This window comes from Lactuca virosa, chromosome 4 (assembly GCF_052849685.1).
Source record: "Lactuca virosa cultivar CGN04683 chromosome 4, Lactuca_virosa_CGN04683_v6, whole genome shotgun sequence".
In the NCBI taxonomy this organism is placed as follows: domain Eukaryota; kingdom Viridiplantae; phylum Streptophyta; class Magnoliopsida; order Asterales; family Asteraceae; genus Lactuca; species Lactuca virosa.
In genome coordinates this window covers 436,328,343-436,332,207 of record NC_136429.1, presented here as the reverse complement: position 1 = coordinate 436,332,207, position 3,865 = coordinate 436,328,343, and the positions used below count along the sequence as shown (strand labels likewise).

Genomic DNA, 3,865 nt, shown 5'->3' with positions numbered 1-3,865 from the left:
GTATTAGTCTAAAGTGCAAGGACTTCATAAGCTTTCCTGGATACATTTTTGGTACATGATTGTAAATGTATTATGTCCCACAAACTAAACATGGTTATGTTTTTGTCCTATGATTTCACTAGGATAGGAAAGCCACAAATACACTAGAACATATATTGGCTCAAATAAACATCAAAGCTCACATTGGATCGTCCCACACAACACTAGCAACCTAGTTCTCAACACAATAATATAATATTTTTTTAACTAGATTCAATTTTTAAACAATTATATCAAGTCTTTATATACTAAAATTTTAAATTCTAGTAATTATTTTTAAAAAAAAGAATCATCGGTATGCTTGAATTCCTATATTCATCCCCTACCCCACACTTAATTGATTTAATGTCCATATTGCATGCTTACACAGTTAAAGAACATAAAAGTAAAGAATAGAAATTAGAACAAACTCCCCTTGGACAGTAGTGGCGAGATTGAATTTTGAAACTTGTATGGTCGACATCTCGTATAATTTGCTGGAAAAGCAGTACTTTTGGACCTCTTCTCATGAATGTAAATGTGCTCTTCTCATGAATGTAAATGTGCTCGAATAAGATAAAATAAAGAACCATCTTCAAAAAGTGCATTGAACGGGGCTACAACGTGGAATTAGTCGCCACATCGTGGGAATAGGTATGACAGAATTCAGTCGCGATAAGAATAAACATCACGGTGGGGAAGTGATTACCATGTCACGGGTACTTCTCAAAATTTCTTTAAGAGTCAAAATATAATTCATATTCTCTCCTTAATGGATTAGGACCATTCCCGGCCTCTTCTTTCTGTAAAATTCTTCAAATTCCTCACGTCATCAGGTAGTTACCCCACACTTATTCAAAAATATGGTCTTCAATTGTAATCTTCTGAAATCTCACGACTTTTTCCAATTAAGCTCCTTTACTGTTTTCATTCCTTTTTCGATTCAATTCTACAATTAAGATTAAGAACTAGAACAACATATCACCATTCGGTTAAGCAAAAATAAAACTAATTACGAAAAAAAAATTAAAAAGAATTCAAAAGGAAAAGAAAATGCAAACTCTTAAAAAAACATCAGGTTGCCTCCCGATAAGCGCTTCTTTTAGAGGATTCATGAACCTGACTCCTTCCCACTCTACATTGTTGTTGTTGGCAGTAGGATCTTCCTATTTTCCTTTTTCTCTTTCCACTTACTTCTGTATGCTTGTAACCTCTGTATGTATGCCTTTTTCGATTTTTCCTTCTTTTTTTGATTGGAAATTTCTTCATGTTTTCGTTTCAACCCTTTTCCTTTGATTTGTATCGTTCCTTCTCCTCATGTTTGTTCCTTAGTTTCCACTTCCATCTTATCAAAAGTTGGCTTGTTTTTCTCTTGTTTGATTTCTTCTGCACTCATCCACTCATCATCATCTGAATCAAACTTTTCTTCTTCAATTTCTTCCTCTACATGAGCCTTATGTGTAGCGAATGTGAATCCTTCAATGGTCATAGAAATTGAAGATCTAGGCTTGGTAAGTTTTGCTTCTTCAACTTGAGGATTTTCCCTAGCTTTTAATTCCTCCTCCATCAAATTTTCTATCTCATCTAACTCATGAGGACCTTCTTCTATTCTTTTACCTTCCAAATTATTCACTATTAGCACCTCATCCAATGTCTTGTCATGACTCACTTATTGATTCATTTCAAAAGTTATTTCTTCGTCTTATACTCGAAGTGTGAGCTTAGAATCATGGATGTGAACGAGGGCTCTTGCGGTGATCAAGAATGGTATTCCTAACATTATGGGAAGGACTTCATATTCTTTCATATTCAGTACCACATAATCAATTGGAAAAATAAATTTCCCAACTTTCACCAATAAAACTTCGACAATCCCGATTAGGTGAGTAATTGAGTGATCCGCCATTTGAAGTGTCATTCTAGTGTTTTGTAAATTTGGTAGAGCAAGCTTCTCGTAAAAATAATATGGCATTAGATTGATCCTAGCCCCCGAATCGGCTAAAGCATTTATTAAAGTAGAGTTTCCAAATTCACAAGGCAAGGCCAATCAGCCCGGATCTCCTATATTTATTATCAATCCATTAGTGATTGCAGCTGAACACAATTCAATAAGCACAATGGTGGATGATTTTGCTAACTCCTTTCGATTGGTCAACACATCCTTAGCAAATTTAGGAAGCTTAACCATGGATATGAGGAATGGAGAATTGATAGAGAGGGTAGCACTTGTTTCATGAATTTCTTATGTTCCGGATCTAGAGGGTTCTTGAAGGCTCGAGATGGATAAGGCAGAGGAGGATGGTATGGTTTGAAAAACTAAGATTTTTCACCCTTCAGTGGCCATAGTGTGACCTGGTCGCCATGTCGTGGGTACCAGGCAAAATTCGATTTTGATTTTGCTTCGATCTTCTCTTCTTTTAGTTGTAGATAGGGTTGTGTGGTAGCTGCATCATAGATCACTAATGGCTCAGAATGAGCATATTTTTCAGTGTATATTGCCATAACATGAGGTTGTGGTTTTGGGTCGAGATTTTTATGAGGTAACCTCTCGTTACGACTTTTGTCAACTGACCTAATTGAGTTTCATTGCTCGATAGCACTGCTTGTTGGTTTCATATAATAGCATCAATTGCATCATGCCTCTTCTCAGAAACAGATGCAAAGCGTGCTAGCATTGACTCGAACTCTGATTTGTGATCGGGCAGTGGTTGTTCTTTTTGATAGAATCCTCGACCGGTTTGTCTAAATTTCTTGTCTTTTTTGCTTCTTGTACTCATCGTAAGGTAACCACTCCTTCTAAAGTGTTCTCCAATCCTCACCGTACTTGTCTCCACTTGAGTAACATACTTGGGCCTTTCGACTCCATTCTCATCTAAATCACAATCTTTGGTCAAATGAGGCCTATTGCAATTTTCACATCCAACCAGTTTGGCATGAATAGGTTGATCCATTTTTGTCATTCACTTATCCATGTTCGCTAGTTTAGCCATTATTGTAGCCAAGTTCTCATTTCATGCATCACCTTTACTTCTTGTAGCATCTTCTTACGGTTTATGGTATTCTCTTGGGTGCTTTGCGAACTCTTAAATTAATTCTTTGATTGTGGCCAGATTCTTCTTAGTCATCGGTCCTTCAGAGTCAAGAAGTTGCCTCGTTGTAACGTTAACCCCGTCATAGAAAATAGGCAACGCTTGTTGAATTTTCAAGTCATGTTGAGGACAATTTCTAAGAAGACTTTTATACCTTTCCCAAACTTCGTATAAGGAGTCTCCTATTTTTTGTTCGAAATTGGCTATATTCTTCTTCAATTTTGCATCCTTGGAAGGTGGATTAAATTGTTGAATGAACTCTTAACGAAATTGAGCCCATATATTGATAGCGCCTGTTGGAAGTTCCTTTATCCAATCCTTCGCTACTCCTCCAAAAGTTACAGGAAGCATCCACAACAGCACCGTTTCACGAGTTATATTGGGAATATTGAAAAAAATAACAATATCATTCACCTCATAAATATGCTTGTAGGTATATTTATGATCTTTCCCGTAGAATGGTACATCTTTTAGCATGGCCAATATGTTCCCTTTAGTTTGAAATTAGCGTTTTCTATAATTTATGGTTGCACAATTCCCGGCCCGTTATCATGCATCCTTTTCTTGTACTCTTCCATCATTATCTTTGTAATGTCTGCCATCTCTTCAATTTCACTCTTTATGCATTCCTTTGAATCGCTTCATCTAAGTGCATCGTATCCTACTTCTTTCTTGTTTGGAGTCTTCTCAAAGTGCTCAGATGTGTCAACATCGAAAGTGCTAGTCGATTCGCGACCTTCTTGTCCTTCTTTTTGTGA

General features: G+C 36.6%; 1 non-coding gene across 1 annotated transcript; it reads left to right on the top strand.

The window, feature by feature from the left end:
• Positions 1-3,222: 3,222 nt before the first annotated feature.
• Positions 3,223-3,329, top strand: LOC145110381 (small nucleolar RNA R71). Its single transcript, XR_013709761.1, has one exon. It is a non-coding gene; the product is annotated as a small nucleolar RNA R71 (small nucleolar RNA).
• The last annotated feature ends 536 nt before the right edge of the window (positions 3,330-3,865 follow it).